Source organism: Pleurodeles waltl, chromosome 2_1 (genome assembly GCF_031143425.1).
Source record: "Pleurodeles waltl isolate 20211129_DDA chromosome 2_1, aPleWal1.hap1.20221129, whole genome shotgun sequence".
Taxonomy (NCBI): Eukaryota; Metazoa; Chordata; class Amphibia; order Caudata; family Salamandridae; genus Pleurodeles; species Pleurodeles waltl.
The window spans coordinates 68,373,111-68,396,011 of NC_090438.1; positions in this window are offsets into that span (position 1 = coordinate 68,373,111).

Below are 22,901 nucleotides of genomic sequence, written 5' to 3' on the forward strand. Positions count from 1 at the left end.
TGAATATAGCACTTAGAAACACAAATACTTCCATTTAGAGTTATTGTGGCATTGTGACGGAGTAATTCCCAACAATCCGACGGCAATGGCACTGGTCACGAAGTCACACAGACCCCCAGGTACAGTACCTTTGGGAACAAAGAAACAGGACTGAGTCAGGTAGGAAAGGCGTGGCTGGATTCGGTACTGCCTCGGTTCCTTACTGCGGAGCAGGGGAGGTGATGCAGCGATGGTGTGAAGCATCAGTTCCTTATGCACCGGCAGGGATAATGTCTGGCGGGTCAAGACACAGTGGGACGACCTCACGGGGTTGCGGTCATGCCACGGTGATGCAGGCACCACAGCGGAGTCACGGATGTCGGTGACATGCCCATGGGACTCACAAAGTCACGGGACGTCAGCAGGGCTGCATCAGTGTCAGGCCTGCAATGTCAGAGGGGTTGTCACACTCCAGCGGGAACCACGGCTTCAGTTGTAGGCGATGTTGTGGGCTCAAGCAGCGGCGTCGGTCTGGGCATCGTCCACAGTCGGTGCACTGGTTTTTCTTGTGTTTCCACCAGCTTTCACTCCCAGGAGCCCAGAGACTGGAGTAGGCATGACCTAGCGAGCTAGGATTCACAACAGTAGACCCAGAGGCTGGTAAGTGAAGCCCCTGACACTTCTTAACAGGAGGCAAGCTCAGTCCAAGCCCTTGGAGACACTTCACCAGCAGGATTCCAGTCCTTTCCTTCTTAAGCAGAAGCAGCAGCAGGCCAGCACAGCAAAGCTACAGGCAGAGTGGCAGGTCCTCCTCCTCAAGCATCAAGCTCTTCTCCTTGGCAGAGGTTCCTCTTGGTCCAAAAGTAATCTAAAAGTCTGGGGTTTTGTGTCCACTACTTATACTCCTTTCTGCCTTTGAAGTAGGCAAACTTCAAAGAAAAGTCTCTGTTGTTCATAAGATCCTGCCTTTCCCAGGCCAGGCCCGACACACACCAGGGGGTTGGAGACTCTATTGTGTGAGGACAGGCACCAGCCTTTCAGGTGTAAGTGTCAGCTCCTCCTTCCCCACTCTAACTCAGAAGACTCATCATGATATGCAGACTACACCCCAGCTCCCTTTGTGTCACTGTCTAGAGGGAATTCACAACAGTCCAACTATCAGTCTGATCCAGACGTAGAATACACAAGCAGGCAGAGGCACAGAATGGTTAAGCAAGAAAATGTCCACTTTCTAAAAGTGCCAATTTCAAACTGACAATCTAAAAAACAACCTTACCAAAAGATGTATTTTTAAATTGTGAGTTCAGAGACCCCAAACGTCAAATCTCTATCTGCTCCCAATGGGAAACTGCACTTAAGAGTTATTTAAAGGCAGTCCCCATGTACACCTATGAGAGAGATAGGGCTTGCAACAGTGAAAAATGAATTTGGCAGTATTTCACTGTCAAGACATGTAAAACACATCAGTACATGTTCTACCTGTAACATACTCTTACATGTACAAAAAAGGAAGGTTTGGATCTGGCAAGTGGGTATACTTGCCAGGTCGAACTGGCAGTTTAAAACTACTTATAGACACTGCAGTAGCAGGTCTGAGCCACATTTAGAGGGCTACTCATGTGGGTGGCACAATCAGTGCTGCAGGCCCACTAGTAGTGTTTGATTTACAGGGCCTGTGCACCTCAAGTGCACTTTACTAGGCACTTACTAGTAAATCAAATATGCCAATCAGGGATGAACCAATTACACATACAGTTTACACAGAGAGCACTTGCATTTTACCACTGGTCAGCAGTGGTAAAGTGCCCCAAGTACCAGAAACCATCAAAAACAAGGTCCATCACGCAGTCACAGCATAGGAAGCAGAGGCAAAAAGACAGGGGAGACTATGCCAAGGATGCCAAGTCTAACATTGGGATTCACACATTTTTTGGATAAAAAGTCTTCTGAGATCTGAGCGGAGACCTGGACCTATATCCTTGTTGATCCACCCAAGGCGCGTTACTGGTCGGCCTGACTTTGTGGCAGCTCATGCTAAATTCTTCCCTGCAGCAGCAAATCCTCTTCAGTGGTCCTCTGCTGATGATATCCAGCCATGTGAAGCCCTCACCAGCTACAACTTGCGGTTTCGGCCTGCTAAGTCCGAACGTGGAAACCATTGCCACAACTTCATCCAGTGGCTCCACGACAATGTGGTTTTCTCCTCAGACACTGCCTGCAGCCTTGCCTTGCTGAACTATGCCTGCTCAGACATTTATCCACAAAATTTCTTCTAAGTCTGAACGTAAGCGCTGAGCAGGCCCAATCCACTCCTTGTATCCAACCTACACTCTATCACCATCCATCCGACTTTGACCCGGTCTTGCGCGACTAGATGTCTGTGGGTGGCACATTGATCTTTTATCCACTAGTCTTTACTTTAAAATTTAAGAATTCATAAATGTGAATCCACTAATTGGATTTTTGTCGTTTTGGTGTAAAATAATTTATTAAAATGTACTCTATTTTTCAAAATTGCTGTGGGATTTTTCTTGTGTTGTGTTTTCACTTTATTACTATTTGTGTGCTGCATAAATACTTTGCACATTGCCTCTAAGTTAAACTTGACTGATTTTGTGCCAAGCTACTTGAGACTTAAGCACAGGTTAATTCAGTGGCTTTAGTGTTTCACCCTGACACGGACTGTGGCTGTTGCTTGAGCAGGGTTTCCATCCCACTTAATGAACAACCTAATTTCTCACATACAGTTTCTTTGCTTTTGAGTCAAAGTAGTCTGAAGGACATCACAGAGATCCAGTGCTTTGGTGATACCAGAGGAGGAGCATTATGAATTCCGGAGTTCAGTAGTGATTCTATGTAATTATTTTGATGGTCATGCTGGACTGCAACAGACAGATGACAGGTCATGCTTTGTTGCTTCAGAAAGGTAGCAGTTCACGTTGTGCTTCTTTTGAGAGGCAGCAGGTTTCAATCGGTTTTCAGATTGTGTCGTACACGGACGATACACAGCTGATTGTTCCGGTCTCTCACAACTGGGAGGAGGTCGCCGATAGTTTCTATCAATGTATGAGAGAGGTCAGCAGCCGGGTGAGCAATAATTGGCTCAAACTCAATGTGGAAAAGACTGAAACATTTTCTTCGGATTAGATACTAAGTTATGGAGCCCCCGATGGTGGCCAGAGTCTTGTAGTGAGTGCCCCGTCCCGCGCTCCTCGGCCAGAAATTTGGGCATTGTATTCGACATATCCCTCTCATTTAAGCAATAAGTTAACCAGACGGTTAAATGCTGTTACTGGGCATTAAGAACGCTTAAGAAAATGTTTCCCTTTCTTCAGGGAGACCTGAAAATTGTGGTGGTCCTGGCGCTGGTGATGTCTTGATTGGACTACTGTAATGCCTTAATGTTGAACATTAGCAAGTCCCCACTCCATCGACTACAACTAATCCAGAATGCGGCAGCCCGTTTGGTTTTAGACCTCCCACGCTCCGCATCAGCTATCAGCTGCCTCAAACAACTCCACTGGCTTCTGGCGGTAAAACTGATTAAGTTTAAGACTCTCTGTTTAACCTATAAGGCCCACCATCAAGATGGCTGCGATTACTTTAGATCAGCTTTGCAGATCTTCATCTCGGCAGCTTATCTCAGTGCCTCGCTGTCATAGGGTGAGATGGGGGGATAAAGCCTTCTTGATGGGAGCAGCCAGACTCTGGAACACCCTTCCTCAGGCGATTAGGCAGGTGGAGTCATACTTGGGTTTTAGAAAGAAATTGAAAACGTGGCTGTTCTCCCGTTAGGATGGGGGACCATAGAACGGCAACGGCGTTTGATCCCTTTTTGTTTTTGTATTCTTACGACTCACTGGTACTCTTCAGCACTTCGATGCTACGGCCGGAATGCGCTTTACAAATGACTTACAATACAATACAATTAATGGAGTCTCTCTGCTTTCTTGATTTTGCATATTTTGTAGAAGCACTGAAAATTAACCTGTTACTGTGGTTGTGTGTTTCTTACTTTGTTTATCAAGGACTCTGATTTATGCTTCAAATGTCTTTTCATCTAAGTAGAACCAAACTTTTTTTCATCTGTTTTCTGCAGAGAGCAACCAGAGGTAAAATCAGTTCTTCATATGGGCAGGTCATGTCCAGTACTGAGTACATCCATTTCTTTAATTTGAAAGTGAGAGTATCTGCACTTCTAAGCACTGCTGCACTACATTTAATTGGAGAGTACTGGCACTTTTCAGGAGCAAACCAGAACTCCGAATAAGGAGTTCCTGTACTTCTGTATTTCCATGTAAAACACTGGGTAGTACTGACGTAACATCAGTTGATAGGCAAGAAACCACAAGCTGATGAGGAAAGGTACTCAGCTCAAGTTTCTTCCACAATCTGATGAGGATTTTCGTACTCAAGGAGGTAAGTGTGAATGGAGTGGAGGGAAGGTTGAGGGTGAATTGGCTGATACAGTTGTTAATTCAGGTGAATGTTTTTTTCCTGTTATGATTATGTGACTTGGGGAGAGAAAGACTGCAGAGGGATGTGCCTGGATAAGTGTGTGACACCAGATGATGGAGATTCCGTGCTTCTAGTTTAATTAGGAGGGATTTAAATTTGAAGCTGTCCTGGCACATCAAAGCTGTTTTTGAGGTCATCTAACAAACGTAGATTGGTGTGGTTGATAAAGATGTCACTGATGGAGTCGAGGAAGGCATCCGAGAAACCCAGGTTGTTAAGGAGGGTATCTGTAGATCAATTATAAGAAGGAAGAGAAAATAGAAGGAGAGCAATAGACATTAAGTGGGTGGGAAAAGGTCTCTCTGGGGAGTTGGATCACATTTGATGATGGGAATACTGAAGATATTTCCATCTGCAGGACATGGATGTGAATACAAGGTCAAAAGGAGTGACAATGACATGAGAGTAAGATCCACCTGGTATCAGCGGAGGTGTGACCCATTGTAGATGCAGTGTCCATAAGCCTGTAGGAAAGTACCATCTTGCCTGGCATGTTACCCCCATATTTCACTGTATATATGTTGTTTTAGTCTATGTGTCACTGGGACCCTGCCAGGCAGGGCCACAGTGCTCATAAGTATGTGCCCTGTATGTGTTCCCTGTGTGATGCCTAACTGTCTCACTGAGGCTCTGCTAACCAGAACCTCAGTGGTTATGCTCTCTCTGCTTTCCAAATTTGTCACTAACAGGTTAGTGACTAAATTTACCAATTCACATTGGCATACTGGTAAACCCATATAATTCCCTAGTATATGGTATTGAGGTACCCAGGGTATTGGTGTTCCAGGAGAACCCTATGGGCTGCAGCATTTCTTTTGCCACCCATAGGGAGCTCTGACAATTCTTACACAGGCCTGCCACTGCAGCCTGCGTGAAATAACGTCCACGTTATTTCACAGCCATTTACCACTGCACTTAAGTAACTTATAAGTCACATATATGTCTAACCTTCACCTGGTGAAGGTTGGGTGCAAAGTTACTTAGTGTGTGGGCACCCTGGTACTAGCCAAGGTGCCCCCATATCGTTCAGGGCAAATTCCCCGGACTTTGTGAGTGCGGGGACACCATTACATGCGTGCACTGTACATAGGTCACTACCTATGTACAGCGTCACAATGGTAACTCCGAACATGGCCATGTAACATGTCTAAGATCATGGAATTGTCCCCCCAATGCCATTCTGGCATTGGGGGGACAATTCCATGATCCCCCGGGTCTCTAGCACAGAACCCGGGTACTGCCAAACTGCCTTTCTGGGGTCTCCACTGCAGCTGCTGCTGCTGCCAACCCCTCAGACAGGTTTCTGCCCCCCTGGGGTCCAGGCAGCCCTGGCCCAGGAAGGCAGAACAAAGGACTTCCTCTGAGAGAGGGTGTAACACCCTCTCCCTTTGGAAATAGGTGTGAGGGCTGGGGAGGAGTAGCCTCCCCCAGCCTCTGGAAATGCTTTGATGGGCACAGATGGTGCCCATCTCTGCATAAGCCAGTCTACACCGGTTCATGGATCCCCCAGCCCTGCTCTGGCCCGAAACTGGACAAAGGAAAGGGGAGTGACCACTCCCCTGACCTGCACCTCCCAGGGGAGGTGCCCAGAGCTCCTCCAGTGTGTCCCAGACCTCTGCCATCTTGGAAACAGAGGTGTTTGTGACACACTGGACTGCTCTGAGTGGCCAGTGCCAGCAGGTGACGTCAGAGGCTCCTTCTGATAGGCTCTTACCTCTCTTGGTAGTCAATCCTCCTTCCTAGGAAGCCAAACCTCCTTTTCTGGCTATTTAGGGTCTCTGCTTTGGGGATCTCACCAGATAACGAATGCAAGAGCTCATCAGAGTTCCTCTGCATCTCCCTCTTCACCTTCTGCCAAAGGATCGACCGCTGACTGCTCAGGAAGCCTGCAAAACCGCAACAAAGTAGCAAGACGACTATTAGCAACCTTGTATCGCTTCATCCTGCCGGCTTTCTCGACTGTTTCCAGGTGGTGCATGCTCTGGAGGTAGCCTGCCTCCTCTCTGCACCAGGAGCTCTGAAGAAATCTCCCGTGGGTCGACGCAATCTTCCCCCTGCAACCGCAGGCACCAAAAGACTGCATCACTTGTCCTCTGGGTCCCCTCTCAGCACGACGAGCGTGGTCCCTGGAACTCAGCAACTCTGTCCAAGTGACTCCCACAGTCCAGTGTCTCTTCAGTCCAAGTTTGGTGGAGGTAAGTCCTTGCATCCCCACGCTAGACTGCATTGCCGGGTACCGCGTGATTTCAGCTGCTCTGATTCCTGTGCACTCTTCCAGGATTTCCTTTGTGCACAGCCAAGCCTGGGTCCCCGACACTCCTTCCTGCAGTGCACAACCTTCTGAGTTGTCCTCCGGCGTCGTAGGACTCCCTTTTGTGACTTCGAGTGGACTGCGGTTCACTCTTCTTCCAAGTGCCTGTTCAGGTACTTCTGCGGATGCTGCCTGCTTCTGTGAGGGCTCCCTATGTTGCTGGGTGCCCCCTCTGTCTCCTCCTCCAAGTGGCGACATCCTGTTCCCTCCTGGGCCACAGCAGCACCCAAAAACCCTAACCGCGGCCCTTGCAGCTAGCAAGGCTTGTTTGCGGTCTTTCTGCGTGGGAACACCTCTGCAAGCTTCATCGCTACATGGGACATCCATCCTCCAAAGGAGAAGTTCCTAGTCAGCAGCATCCAAAAACGCTAACCGCACGATTGGCAGCTAGCAAGGCTTGTTGGCGTTCTTTCGGCGGGAAAACACTTCTGCACGACTCTCCAAGGCGAGAGGGATCCGTCCACCAAAGGGGAAGTCTCTAGCCCTTTTCGTTCCTGCAGAACTCCAAGCTTCTTCCAACAGGTGGCAGCTTCCTTGCACCCTCAGCTGGCATTTCCTGGGCTCCTGCCCACTCTCGACACTGTCGCGACTATTGGACTTGGTCTGCTTGTCTTACAGGTACTCAGGTCTGGAAATCCACTGTTGTTGCATTGCTGGTGTTTGTTCTTCCTGCAGAATCCCCCTATCACGACTTCTGTGCTCTCTGGGGGTAGTAGGTGCACTTTACACTTACCTTTCAGGGTCTTGGGGTGGGCTATTTTTCCAACTCTCACTGTTTTCTTACAGTCCCAGCGACCCTCTACAAGCTCACATAGGTTTGGGGTCCATTTGTGGTTCGCATTCCACTTTTGGAGTATATGGTTTGTGTTGCCCCTATACCTATGTGCTCCTATTGCAATCTATTGTAACTTTACACTGCTTGCATTTCTTTTGTTGCTATTACCTGCATAATTTTGGTTTGTGTACATATATTTTGTGTATATATCTTATCCTCATACTGAGGGTACTCAGTGAGATACTTTTGGCATATTGTCATAAAAATAAAGTACCTTTATTTTTAGTACGTCTGTGTATTGTGTTTTCTTATGATATTGTGCATATGACACCAGTGGTATAGTAGGAGCTTTACATGTCTCCTAGTTCAGCCTAAGCTGCTTTGCCATAGCTACCTTCTATCAGCCTAAGCTGCTAGAAACACCTCTTCTACACTAATAAGGGATAACTGGACCTGGCACAAGGTGTAAGTACCTCTGGTACCCACTACAAGCCAGGCCAGCCTCCTACAAAGCCCATTTATTAAAAATCTATCCAACTGTGGGATAATTGATAGCCACAAGGATACGAGGCTTTTTGACTATTCTGCTTTTTAGGAATATCCAGGATTTAGCCATGAGAGTGGTCAAAACAAGCTAGATGAAGCAGTTTCTTATCTCAAACAAGTTTTACAAATATATGACTGATGGGACAGAAATGGAGCCTGATGTTAAGCGTATCTTGCAAAACTATCAGTTTTATAAGACATACTGGGGGTCATTATGAACAGGCTGGCGGTACATACCGCCACATTATGACGTAGGCGGGTTGGCTTCCACACCGACCACCATGGCGATAGCAGCCACCGGGCCGGAGATAACAATCTCCAGCTTGGTGGCTGCTACTGTACAGCTGGCGGCATTTTGACCCTGCCTACCGCCATAGTTTTCGTGGTGTTTGTAACACCACGAAACCATGACGGTAGTCCCTACCAGTGACAAGGAATTCCTTCCCTGTCACTGGGCCACCCACCCCCCTAACACTCCTCAGACAACCCCCACCCTCCATCCACGCTCCCCCTTCCAATCCCCCCATACATGCACACTTGCAGGCACACACCACGCATTCACACACTCACTCACACAGGCGTACACGCATTTATACACACATGCATCCATTCATTCCTGCATACATCCGTACACACATTCACACTGACACGCAGACATGCATTCACATTTCCATTCATACATGCAGTCGCACACACACACATGCAACTCTACACACACATTCGCATTCACGCACACACACCTACACACCCACACACACAAACACACACTCAAGCACACACACCCCTACACACACACAACACCCCCCACCCCCTCCCCTGTCGGAAACCCGACTTACCTGCATCCAGGGGGTCTCCTGGCAGGGGACGGGACGGGGGCGCTGCTGGCGGTAGCAGCGCCACCTTAACACCGTCTGCCAGCATGGCCACAGCCGGATTTCCGCCCTTCTTGTGGCGGAAATCTGGCTGTGGTCATATTATGGCAGACGGATGTTAGCCAGGGTGACGGTCTTTTGGCAGCCGTCGCCACAGCGGTAGGCAGCACTTACCGACAATATTATAATTAGGGCCACAGTGTACAACTAGGAGCAGCAAAGGTATGGCCCACTGGAAAATGCAGCTTCTGAAAACCCAGATTTTTAAGAAGTTATGGAGCTCACCCAGGAGTGATGGAGGTGCGGCAACTGGAGGATGCATCATTGGAACATCACTAATATTTAAGAATCCTTGGAATACAGTCTCATTCTTCATGTGAATAGCCCCTCATGGGGCACTTTTGGCTATGCTTAATGGCCCCATCATCATCACCCAGTCCATGGACACCACTACATCATCTCCTTTGCCCATTCTTGGTAGTCCCTTTGTGAATACCGAAAAGTAGTGAAGTTAGACTTTTGGTCTAACCTTACCTTTGTGAATACCGAAAAGTAGTAAAGTTGGACTCTTGGTGTAACTTTACCTTTTCGAATCAGGCCCTTACTTTTTAAATTCGTTAATAGTCCTGTAAACCAGGCAGAGTGAGTGTGAGAGGTAACGAGACGTGAGAGATGGTAAAGAGATGTGAGTAAGAGTGCAATACATAGACTTTCAATGCTCAAAACAGTCTTCCATAAGACCACTGGACACACTGCCAATGGGAAGACACTACATACCCTGCTTTACTTCTTCTCAAACTTAAAAATATGCTTTATAAAAATCACTGCAAAAATCAATATGTTTTGTAAACACTGAAGAAACAAAAGACCATTGGTGTGCGATTTCTAGGCTGCTCTGTGATCATTTAGACTCAGCCCTTCGCCCAAAGCCTATCAAGATGTCAAGCCAGTTCTGTCCTGGTACGGTCTGGCCCTCGACTTCATCATTCTCAAAACATGTTCGCTGCGTCACACTGATGAGAGTCACCTAAGGCACAACATACCAGATATTGTTATGTGCCTTTAAGAGATGCTTACAAGACACTTGAATCGATTAAATACATTATGTCCCTTACCTGTTCGTGTGGTGACGATCACGGTGCCTTTCACAGGGGACAACGTTCAGGGTGATGGGATCCACAGCTGAGCTGCAGACCATGAGATGTGGCCAAAGCAGTAGTAGCACTTGTAGTACGGTGGCGGTAGTTGTCCCGCCCGGCCCCTGATCAGCTGTCGCAGTAGCACCTACACAGCCTGGGTCTGGGTGGCATTGGCTGCCTGGGGCTCAGGAGCCCGCGGGTGGCCAACTCCTTATTGGAGCATCCTAGGCCCAGCTGCTGCAACAGGCTACTGGGACCTGAAGCAGGAGTAAGTTAACCCTCTTCCTAAGGAGGCTCGTGATTGGCTGTATCATGCAAAGTATGGGAAGTGTTTCAGACGGCTGCTCCAATTGGCTTTCATTCCAATGAATCACTGTTTGAACCAGGAAAAGAGCACTTCTGCAGAGGTGGTGATGGTTGCAACTGCAAAAGTTGGCTTCACCTGCGCTAGTGCAAAAACTAACTAAGTATATAGATTCAGACTACTACAACTCAGAAACGTATGGTAAGGAACCTGATTGGCCCTTTGATGCAATATCAATTACAGTGTTCTATTCAAACCTACCTAGATTTCCCCAGTCCCGCGTGGCACACAGGAGGTGGGTGGCGGGCACTGGTAAACTCCACTACTGGTGAATTCTGTTGAACTCCACGCTCCAAGTGGAGCACAGAGTGGCAAAACTCCGCCAACTCTGCCTGCGGAGCGGAGTTTACCACACACCCTAGTCTACGTTTTCCATTAGGCCTCGGTTGGTTCCCTTTAGAAACAGTACTAAATGTTAATATGCCACTCTTAAAGCAATGGGCCCCCAGCTCTGAATAAGGCTTCTAGGGCAGGGCAGAAACTACAATTCCTGGCAACCTTTATTTTTATCTCACCAATACGTGTACCATATTCAGAGGATCGTGTGAACTACAGTTTTCTTTGAATTACAATAGTTACATTATCTATACATAGCAATGTTTTGAAACATGTCTCCTGTCTCGTTTTACAGATTCACACGCCATTGCCCAGGGCACTTACAACAGTTTTGTGACTAACAGGTTCTTCGTCCTGGGTTGGGTGAATACAGGTTTCCTAACACAGTATCAATGTAGTCATTCCCTCAGGCAATCACCGTGTTCATCATTCCTCATCCATCCCTGACTCTGCATAAATTCACTCAAAAACTTAAAACCCTCTTTCATTTCTACTATCTCCGGGCTCTGGTGGTAGTGGAGGAATTTTCGTGCCAAAGCAGTAAATCAGTGTTACTGCACCCCCTAAAGAATTGTTAAGGCCGCATTTCAAAGTGTTGTTTTTGATGAGAACACCCAGCGGAAAGGGGGTGCGGATTAGATGCGTGGGTCATGCATTGTACTCACAGGGAGGAAGGCTCCTCTGGGTCAGAGGCGTCAATGTGAGAAACAGTTTTGTCATGGGCATGAGATAGGACCCCGGAAGTACCTCTTTCGCATTGGAGGGGCCCGCGGAGATGAGACGCGCTCTAGTCTCCGCGGGCATATTCGGGACAGAAGGGAAGTGACATGGGGGACTAGGGCAGGATATTAGGTAAGCAGGGTGGGTCTTAGGTAGGGAATAAAAGGTGGCGCGGGGGAGGGCTCTGCCTCTTCCGTGCCAAAACTAGTTAGGGAAAGTTTGGCCGCCCACCCACCCGGCAGGTTTTGTAGGAGTCAGTTAAGGTTTTATTTTTAAGGGTACGTTTGTAGGAGGGAGGAAGTCCGGAGGGAGTCAGTTAGGGCAGGTTGTAAGACAGAAGAGTGGGAGCAGTAGATAGGGGAGGGTGGAGAGTCAGGTGCGGGCTTGGCCACCCTTCCAGGAGAAAAAGAACAAGGAAAAGGATCACAGCGTGGGGGATGCACAAAACAACTAGGGCATGAAAAGAAAAGGGGAGTGCTTAGCGGAAAAAGGGGGGGGTTTGAAGTAGAAAGATGAGCGGGAAAGGTTTAAAGGGGGGGATCTGTTAAAATTGGGGTATGCGTTTAAAGTTTAAAGATGTTATTGTTAAAATACTGTCCTAATAAATGACCTTTTACACTTACGACTGGTGTCACTTGTATATGTCCCGAGGATGGAGAGCAGATATAACATGACAATGTTGTGCTGCAGGGAGGACATTTGGATCCACGATGCACAGAAAGCCAGGGATCCAGCTAACATGCACGCATGCGCCAAGCAAACCCGGATGCCAGGCGTGACTTACGGATATCATATGTCAACAACCACTCCATTACGCGTCCTTATAGTCAGGGATCCCTCTGTGCAGCCGTCATCACGCAGGATTAACCCTATAAATATTTGAAAAGCTTCATTCAAGGCAAGAGAGCACGGCACTCAGTGGAACGGGGATCGTGTTACGTATGAGCTACATAACATTTAGGAGCAAGCACTATACTCCGTCTACATTACAACCCTGCGAACGGAACTAGAAGTGAGCGATGGCTAACGGGTTTAAGACAAGGGCTAGAGTCAGTTATGAAAACCAAGGCTCACATTCCCTCATCTGAGCTGATGAAAACAAAAGAAAATCCTTGTTGTACTGGTTTTGCTGCTTGCTTAGTTTGGAATGGAGAAAGTGTTTATCCCTTTCAAAATTGCATACACAAATGGAAAAGTTGGGAGAAAGCTATTTTTTACTCTGGGTTTAGCGAACAAAGGCCCTCAGTACGATTGGCCTGTAAAGGATGTGATGTTTATCCGGAGTCGGAAGTTATCGGGTGCGATAAATATGGTCTGATTGCAGGTTTTTGGGGAATAGCGTCCAGATTTTGGTGGTTTCCGCACGAAAATCCGCATGTACCGGTCAATACTGGACATTTATACCCTAATAAATTTGGGGGGGTTTGACCTGTCGGAAATTATAAGGGGTGATAGAGCGTTCCGTATTAATAATTTACCTGTATTTGGACGCTCTTTAGGCCGATGAATCTTTTGGCTAAGTGGGACCCTCGACACCCTTAATCAGTCAATTTCATTAAATCAATAATCAATAACGAACATAAGCAATCCCCTGATCAACATAACACTTAACAATTAATCCAGAATACATTTCGGCGAACCCTGACCTTTCAGTCAGGAATAACCACACCAGTTTATTCAAAGTTAGTGAATTTATTTCCCTATATTAACAAAGCTAGCACAATATAGATGTGTCTCAACACCAAATGATAAACGTAAATGAACATTAATAGCTGTCCATAACGACGAAACAGGTGCAATCTATGCAGCATTTGAATAACAAGGCATTCGATAATAGCAATGCAAATCACTAATAGTATAATCTGTAATGAGCTAATTGCATACATTTAGTCAGCATAACAAGGTCTCAAATTGCATCGTGCAACAAAAGGAATCCTCATCTAACCTCAAATTAGCATCGGCATGTGGGACTTCATGCGAAACAATTTAGCAACATTAATTTGGAAAACTCCTAGCTAGGGCTCTTGTAAAAAAATCAGCAGTTGGTTACCTAAAAGAAACACAATGCAATTGTACAATTTCCTTTCATATTTACCAATTACAATTAGCATTCAAGGAAGTCTTCGTCTCACAGGTACCGTTTCTCGATCAGCATGGGACGGGGCAAAGGGGCAGGGGTGGACGGGGCAATTGCCTCACGGCGGCAAGATAAAACTACTACTTCATGCAAAGGGATCAAAGTTAAAGTCTCTAGGGCAAGAATCATTTAAAGTCTCTTTCTCTCGATAAGAGAAAGCATCAGTCTCTTTTAAAATGGCGTCGCAGCAAGGTGGGCCATACTAGCTGCAAAATGGCGCAATGGGTGCGATGTCGGGTAATAGCTACTTTCTTCTCGTGCACCTGGTTTAAATAGACAACAGTTCAAATCCAGTAGGGTCTTCCATTGGAGGGTTCATAGGTTAGCTTCAAATTGTCCAATCAAAAACGACAGTTCTCAAGCTTTTACTTAAGCATACATTATCCTTGGAGACGGGTACGCAAGTTGCAACATTTTATACCAATTAACTCACTTTCAGAGCTTCCATTGTCCGCACCTGCAGATCGACCTTGGAGCAAAGAGAAAAATGCCAAGCTGGCACGAAACTTTAAGATAAGCATGTGAACGATCTCAGTGGAAAAGTACAGCTTCAAGCAAAAATACACGTTTATTAGCACATTGGAAAAATACGAGCATCTAAACCGTGAGACCAGGCAAGTAGGCCAAAGCCTCCACTAGAGTTATGCTAAGCTAAAGCATTTCAAACAAGCAAATCGTAGTATACGTTTACGATTATGTCGGATTAGTGCAATTCTAATACATCACGTTATATAAAGCACGCTTATAAATGTTGGCAAACTACTCTGAGGGCACATTTTGTCCCCGTACAATCTTTATTAGTTCGGTTAAAGTCACACATGATTATTGCTACACTACGTTTATGCACTAATAAATGTAAAACCTTCATTTCTGCTTCATCAATCCCTCCTCTGATGACTACTTGTCATCACACAAACTATTCCCACAAATTTTATTCCATTAAAATTCTGTCAGTTCTCTTTTCCTTTTAATTCTCCTAGTTTTCGCTTTGTATTCTTCTGCCATTCTTTTCATCATTCTCTCTTCCTTCCTTCTTTTAATTCTTTCCATAATCATTATTATTCCCCTTTTTATTCCCCAAATTCCGAATATGCAAATCAGTACAATTAATATTCCCTGTATTATTTTTAGTAATATTCCATTCCAAATTCCCCCAATCCAATTTCCCACTGAAGCAAGTCCTTTTCCAACCTTCTCCCACACTCCTGGTTCTTTCAATTCCTTCAGATCTGCACTCTCTTTTGTTAGATTAGCAAGCATAGTTTTAATTTTCACACTGTTATTGGGAATATACGTACAACAGTGTCGTGCACCAAGCATTTTGCAAACGCCGCCATCCTTTGCTAAAAGAATGTCTAAAGCAAGCCTATTTTGAATAGTCATAGCTCTTTCCGCTGCAAGTTCAGCATCTATCAGGATTATAGCACCTGAAAACTTTGTCAACATGTTATCCACTATAGTAGACAACTTTCTTATTTTGATGGAATTCAACACAACTCCCAATGAAGGAATCATGGCTCCAAATATATCTCCTACCACAGCAGCTGCGGTCTCTCTTTTCTGGATACGATGGGATCCAGACGTCTTTTGAATCATCGATAAGTCATCCAGCTGATAAACCTTTGGGAACACTATACCCAAATAACATCTCCCCCACCATCCCTTTGGAAGACGATAATAGGCATTATACCCACAAATGTAATATACACCTGGAATGACAGGGTCAAGTCCGTTCATCATGAATGTCCATTTGGCCTTAAAGATAAACGTATGTTTACACTCACTCGCTCCTACAAAAATGTTGTCATAATAAGATTCACCTCGATATATACAGAATTTCCCTACATGCCAAGCATCTAAAGCTATTCTCCCTTGTGTTTTTATTGCAGCAAAATCATAATTATCTATTGAAGCCCTCTTATGTAGCTCTTTTTCTAATTTCGCATTCATTTGTGCCCTTCTATCATCTGTACGATCTAAAAAGCTTATCTCTACTGCAGAGAGCGAGCAGGTAAGGTTTTCCCTATGAGCGTGAGCCGTTTCAAAAGGTAGCATTGGCTCGAAAAATTCCCTCATTATTTTAGCATCCCAATCTTTAGCAATCTGGCTTAGCTGCGCTATTATAGGAACATATGCAGAGGTAACATCATAATTTGAGTAAAAATACTGTATGTTAGTTTGACCATAAAATCTAGACATTACTATACTACATGTAATCCCGTATGTAAGAGGCATGTGGTGATATGTCACCCCTTCCTTTACTGATGTCGGTATCTGTGTACACACATAACAATCTTTCGCATCCATAGTCTCAACATATTCTGTTAGCAAGCGATAGAAAACGTTATACGAAAGCTCCTTCTTATCATGCAAGTGTCTCTCATCTAATTCTAGTCTTTTCAATGCGGTTAGTTCAGTGACAGTAACAGGAGCAAAAGTAGAAACGTCAATTTTCTCATTCTCACCCTTTCCATGCATTGCAAGCACTATTGCCATTATTATTAGTACACATGCAATTATCAAGCCTATACACACATATTTACAATATTTCTTTCTACTGTTTTGCGTCATGATCTGTATAGAATCAGAGAGCTAGAAGCACCTATAAAGAAACTATTTAGCAATTCAGTTACAAAGCTGAACGAGCGCAATGTTCACACAGTCTTCTTCAAGAGGCCAGTCACTTATCGGTTAGCAGCATTTGTCTCTATTCGGCAATTACTCAGTCTTTATCAGTTCAGCAAGTGTCTCATCCTGTTTAGCAATGTCTCAGCTGGTTGTTTGTTTCACGTTATATTGTAGCAAGCAATGTCATTTATTACCCTTTCAATCAACACTGTCCATAAAACTTTTCTTTTCTATTGGTATCTCTTCTTCTTCGTTCTCGAGGCTTAGAGATACAAATTCGTCAGTCCAATCGTCATTGACTACATATGCCCATTCTGGACCAGAATATCTCTATTCGGTATCCTTTTCCTTTTCAATTTTGCTTCTCTTTTCGATTCTGCCTCACTGGTACTTTCCTCTTTGCCAAGTCTTTTCCTTCACTTGAGGATGGTACCACGACAGTTACTTCTTTTCTTTTCTCTTTCACTTTTGGCCTTTCTCCGTCGTTCAAACTTTCTTCAGTCCTTTGTTTTACTGGTGATATACTTAGTCTCCTCTTTGCACCATGTCCATTTGATGGACCTGCGACCCTTTCTGTGGAAGCTTGAACTGTTCCGTTCTGTTCTGCCTTGTCCCCTTCTTTTGGGGAATCGATCACGTTCTCTTTTTCTTTTTCTGTATCGTCTGCTTCTGGGAAAGCCCTCCTCTGATCAGGCTCTCTTGCTTTTTCACCTTTTTCGAGCCCTTCGTCACCGTTACTTTCGTCAGGCTCTGTATCACTTTCAGCTGCTTCAGGTTCTTTGTCACCTTCAGCTGCTTCAGGCTCTTTGCTACCCTCAGCTGCTTCAGGTTCTTTGTCACCTTCAGCTGCTTCGTCGCTGTCTGAACTTTCTCCTTGGTCTTCCCCAAGTGAGTTAGTCTCTTCGTTCTCAGAGAATATCTCTCTCTCTCCTGTTTCTGCCTGTTCGCCTTCAGTTCGGTTTTGTTCTGTCTCAGTACTCAGCACTGTTTTATCAGGCACTGGCAGCTTCAGCGCTTCAACTTCCTCATCTGTGGGACACAACACTTTCTTTGTGTGACTGGCGTGAATCCAGTTGGGAACTCCCGCACACTTCACAGCGGTAGTTGTCGTCAGGATCACTTGGAAAGGGCCTTTCCAACGGGGTTCCAGACACGACTTCCTCACGTGCTTCTTTACCACGACCCAGTCACCTGCTTTCAGTGCGTGTCCTGGACGTTGGATCGGTGGCAAGGTGGTTGCTTCCACCTGGTGAGAGAAAGAGCGAACCACGTCAGCCAGACCCTTGCAGTAGTCTAACACCATATCATCTGTAATATTCAAAAGCGCGTTTGCGGGAACTGCAGGAAGTCTCATGGCCCTGCCCATGATAATTTCGTGCGGGGACAATCCAGTCTTTCTGTCAGGGGTGTTTCTCATTGACATTAGCGCCAAGGGCAATGCGTCAGGCCATTTCAAATTTGTCGATGCACATATTTTCGCCATTCTTGATTTCAATGTACCATTCATCTGCTCCACCAATCCTGATGCTTCAGGGTGATAGCTACAATGCAGTTTTTGCTCAATGTTCAGCGCTTCGCAAAGTAACTTTATCACCTCGTTATTGAAGTGACTTCCCCTATCTGATTCTAAAGAGATCGGGAATCCGAAACGTGGTATCAACTCTCTCAACAATAGCTTTGCAACTGTAAGGCTGTCATTTCTACGTGTGGGGTATGCCTCAATCCAGTGACTAAAAATGCACACAATCACCAACACATACTTCAGACCTCCATGCACAGGCATCTCAATGAAGTCCATCTGCATTCGACTAAACGGGCCACTGGCTCTACCAATGTGGCTCGCGTTCACAACTGTTCCCTTTCCTGGGTTCATCTGCTGGCAAGTGACACATCGATGGCAAACTGCTTTTGCAGCTTGACGAAATCTGGGGTTAAACCAATCAGTTTTGAACAATCTTATCATGGCATCTCTCCCTAGGTGAGCCTGCCCATGATAGAACCGCGCAAGCTGTGATAAGAGACTGTTTGGCAAAACAAATTTTCCCTCATTTGAAACCCATAACTCGTCTGGTCTCTTTATACATTGTGATTTAATCCAGGAATCTCTTTCATCCTCCCTGACGTTATTCTGTAGGTCTTTTAATTCATCTATTGTATCTACAACTTTCAAGGCAAATGCTTCAGCTGGTTCGAGTTCTGGTTCATTTATTGAATTCCATTCATCTCTGAGTAATATACAGTTCAAGGCACAAAATCTTGCGACTTGATCCGCATATGCATTTCCCAGAGAAACATAGTCCTGTCCTTTTGTATGAGCACTACACTTTACCACTGCAACTTCGGCTGGCATTTGAATGGCGTGTAACAATTCCCTTATTCTCTCCCCGTTTTTCACTGGGGATCCTGAAGAAGTCAGGAAACCTCTCTGTGACCATAGTTGTCCAAAGTCGTGCACAATCCCAAACCCGTACTGACTATCAGTGTAAATGGTGACTTTCATCAATGCAGACAGTTGACATGCTCTTGTAAGGGCTACAAGTTCTGCTACTTGTGCAGAATAGACTCCTTGAAGCCAGCCCGCTTCCAAGACACCTGTTACAGTACATACAGCATATCCTGCTTTCAAAATTCCCATCCCATCTCTTAGACATGAACCATCAACAAAAACAATTTGGTCATTTTCATCAAGCTTAGTATCCTTAATGTCAGGTCGAGGTTTTGTGCAAAATTCAGTCACCTGAAGGCAGTCATGCTTGACGTCTTCAGCGTTCTCAATTTCAGCATTTTCACCAGGAAGCAAGGTTGCTGGATTCAACGTAGTGCACCTTTTCAGCTGCACGTTCGGTGAGCCCAGAATTACCGTTTCATACCTTGTGAGTCTTGCTCCAGTCATGTGTTGCGTTCGGGAGCGGGTCAAAAGTATCTCAACTGAGTGAGGGACCATGACTGTTACTGGGTGTCCCATCACTATTCCTTCACTCTGAGTGAGGCTAATACCAACTGCTGCTACGGCGCGCAAACACCCTGGAAGTGCTGCTGCGACCGGATCCAAAGTAGCTGAAAAATACGCTACTGGTCTGTTTATGCCACCATGGGCTTGAGTCAAGACAGACAAAGAACATGCATCACGTTCATGACAAAACAATGTGAAAGGCTTTGTGTAATCAGGCATACCTAAAGCTGGAGCCCTGCACATGCATTCTTTCAGTTCAATAAAAGCATCCATTTCATCTCCTTTCAGCTCAATTTGATCCAAGGCATCCTTCTGGGTCAGTTTCAGTAAAGGCTTTGCTAGAGTCGAGAAGTTGGGAATCCACTGGCGACAGTAGCCCACCATTCCCAAAAACTTCCTCACCTCTCTCCTTGTCTTGGGTGGACTCATTTGAAGTACACTCGTTATTTTTTCCTTCATTATTCTCCGTGACCCTTTCTCTATTTGGTGACCCAAGTATTTCACTTTCTTCTGACAGAACTGCAATTTGGAGGGAGACGCCTTGTGTCCATTCCTTCCCAAATGGTTCAACAGAGCAATGGTATCGGCTGTGCAGCCACTTTCTGTCTTTGATGCAACCAGTAAGTCATCAATGTACTGTACTAGGGTTGACTCGAATGGCAATTCTAATGCTTCCAAATCTTTCTTTAGAATCTGATTGAAGATGGACGGTGACTCAGAGAACCCTTGAGGAATTCGACACCAACTGTACACTCTGTCTAGGAATTTGAAACAAAAGAGGAATTGGCTGTCCTCATGAAGAGGCACCGAGAAGAATGCTTGTGACAAGTCGATGACTGAGAACCACTCGGCATCGCAAGGGACTTGAAACATTATCACAGCTGGATTTGGTACGACAGGGCAACACTTGACTATAATGTCATTTATTTTCCTCAAGTCCTGCACTAGTCGGACCTTTCCACTTGGCTTTATTAGTCCCATTATTGGTGAATTACATGGACTGCTTAACACTTCTTTCAGTACTCCCTGTTTTACAAATTCGTCAATGAGTTGGGCAACTTTCATGAGGGTGTCCTGTGCCATGTGGTATTGTGGGGTCTGAGGAAAGATTGCATTGGGCTTTACAGTCACTTTCACTGGTTCCACTCCTTTCATCAATCCCACCTCTTTCCCTGTCATATCCCACACTTCCTTTCCGACTGTTTCCCGTAATTCAGCTGGAATATCTTCTTCAGTTATCATCGGGAAAAGACAAATCAGAGGATATTCTTCATCGACAGTTTCCATCTCATCCCCCTCTACACTGTCCTCTTCTTCCCCATCACTGCTCGTCTGAATTTTTATTCCCTCGTTCGAACACATAATCGAACAACCCAATTTGCACAACAAGTCTCTCCCTAACAGTGCTATCGGGCTTGAGTCACATACCACAAACTGATGTACCCCTTGATAGTTACCAATACTGACTGGTACTGGATCTGTGATTGGGTTTGTCAGGTGCCTGTTTGCTACTCCCACCACTTGAACTGTTCTCCCTGAGAGTGGCAAATTTGGTACTTCACTGCTCTTAACAGTTGAACGTGTGGCTCCTGTGTCAACCAAGAATGAAACACGATGACCCATTACTCTTCCCTCTACGTACGGACCCTTTTGATCAACTTCCAAGGATGCTGCAAGCACACAATCTCCTTCTTCTTCTGAACTTTCACTCTCCCATACATTGTTTATTCCACTCTCACTGTGTAATGGGAACTGTTGTACTGTGCCATTTGTACTCATTACCTGACCCGAGACCTGTGGAGGAACCATCACTTGCTGCTGACTCATTGGTGCCAAAGGTATTTGCATTTGCTGATTAGGTACCATGGGTAACTGCTGTTGCATTGGCTGCATTTGCGTCATCTGCATACGAGGCATCTGCATCTGCTGCGGCTGCATAGGTTGTAATCCCTGCAACTGATTTACGGTCTGAAAATTTGGGTTTGGACCTCTCATTTTCGGTCCCCTCATTGTCTGAAATGCATTGACATCATTGTTTTGCTGACCGACACCTGTACCTGCACCTTCCTGCACCACCATTGGGCACTCGCGTTTCCAATGTCCGACAATTCCGCACACGTGACACGGCATCACCTTCTTCATTGCCTGCACACCATTCACAACAGTGTTCAAATCCGGACCACTATTCGCAAAACCTCCTCTGCCTCTGCCTCTGGCCTGTGGCTGAAACGCCATGTTTCCCTGCAACTGCGGCTGCGGTTGCGGTACCTACTGTTGGAACCCTTGCAACCCTTGCAAACCTTGCAGACCTGTCTGGGCTGCTTTAAGTTGCATCATCATCACCTTCTCTTTCAACCTTTTCTGTTTCACTTCAATTTCGTCGCTACAGTATTTCGCATAATTTAACACCTCATCAATCGGTTTCGACTGCCAACAAATCAAATTCGACTTTATCATCTGGCTTATCTCTGGTCTCAGCCCTTCCACAAATCTAAACACAAAATTAAGCATGTCCTTCGCCTCTATTGTTTCCGTGCCACTGTAGTTCTTAAACGCCTTCAACAATCTCTCATAGTAACTATGAATTGACTCTTTAGCCTCTTGGGACGTTCGATCGATCTTCTGCCAATCCACATTTTTCGCGGCAACCTTCGTCTTCAAATGCTCAATCACCTTATAGTACAGGCTCATCACCATAGGTGATGGTGCACCCGTATCCCTGTCTCTCTCTGGTTCACTTGTCGGCCAACCTACAGCTCTTTTGCAATCCTCCCACAAATCTGCCGGAACCACAATCTCAAAGAGGGTGTTCAGGTCTTCCCAGAGACATTTTGCAAGCTTCACAAACCTATCAGTCTGTTGATACCATTCAATCGGTTTCTCTCTCAGTTTGGGAAAATCATCCGTAAAAGACTGAATGTCGCTTCTGTGCCATGGTACATGTATTAATTTTCCCCCTGCTGTCTCCCTCATTGGTAACATGGTTACTGCCTCGCTACTCTGTGGTCTTTTCTCGTTGAGCTCTGTAGCATTGTCCCTCCTCTTTTCCTTTCTCTTTACCCACCTGCTTTCCCACTTGTCTAAACACCTCCACACTTGTGCACTCTGCAGCAATTCTCTAAGGTGCTCCTTCATGCCTGCTGACCTCATATGTTCAAAGTCTGTAGTCCCAAAATCCAATCTGTAGCTCCTGCTCAAGTGTTTCGTCTTGTCTATGTCAACCCCGTTTTTGTCAGCTATTTCCTGCAAGCTTTTATGTACCTTATTCACTTCTTTCGTAATCCTGGGACATAGATACCTCAGCTCTTCTTCCGAGTAGGACTCTAACCTGTTCACACCCATAGTCCCTTCCACCAATTCTTGTGCTTCCATGTTCAACCTCATCCTATTCATATAATCTTCTCCCTTCCCACTGGCTGAGTTTTGAGTGGAATTCAGACTGTTGAACCACTGTGTCAGCTGTTGCGCATTCAACCCCATCAGTGTAGCATTCACATCGACTGCCATTGATGGTTGCGGCAACTTTTCAGTATTCGATGACAGCGGTATTATCAGTGGGGGACTCGACCTCACCAGTGTTGACTGAGCACATATGGGACTAAACTCCATCAAGGACCCAGATC